Source organism: Bos indicus x Bos taurus, chromosome 11, assembly GCF_003369695.1.
Source record: "Bos indicus x Bos taurus breed Angus x Brahman F1 hybrid chromosome 11, Bos_hybrid_MaternalHap_v2.0, whole genome shotgun sequence".
NCBI classification, from domain to species: domain Eukaryota; kingdom Metazoa; phylum Chordata; class Mammalia; order Artiodactyla; family Bovidae; genus Bos; species Bos indicus x Bos taurus.
The window spans coordinates 33,844,116-33,844,604 of NC_040086.1; the positions used below are offsets into that span (position 1 = coordinate 33,844,116).

Consider the following 489-nt stretch of genomic DNA (forward strand, 5'->3'; position numbering starts at 1 on the left):
CATCTCTTTAAGAATTTTCCACAGTTCATTGTGACCCACACAATCAAAGACTTTAGCATAGTCAATGAAACAGAAAGTGAAAGTGAAGTCGCTCAGTCGTGTCCGACTCTTTGTGACCCCACGTACAGTAGCCTACCAGGCTCCGCCGTCCATGGGATTTTCCAGGCAAGAATACTGGAGTGGGCTGTCATTTCCTTCTCCAGTGGACCTTCCCAACCCAGGGATCGAACCTGGGTCTCCTGCATTGCAGACAGACGCTTTACCGTCTGAGCCACCAGGGAAGCCCCCAGTGAAACAGAAGTAGACCCCTTTCTGGACTTCCTTTGCTTTACATATGATCCAACAGATATTGGCAATTTGATCTCTGGTTCCTGTGCCTTTTCTAAATCCAGCTTGTACATCTGGAAGTTCTCAATTCAAGCACTGCTGAAGTGTAGCTTGAAGGATTTTGAGCATAACCTTACTAGCATGGGAAGTGAGTGCAATTGT

General features: G+C 46.8%; 1 non-coding gene across 1 annotated transcript; it reads right to left on the bottom strand.

Moving 5' to 3' along the window:
• Positions 1 to 209: 209 nt before the first annotated feature.
• On the bottom strand, positions 210 to 281 carry TRNAC-GCA. The gene has a single exon. It is a non-coding gene; the product is annotated as a tRNA-Cys (tRNA).
• Between the last annotated feature and the right edge of the window lie 208 nt (positions 282 to 489).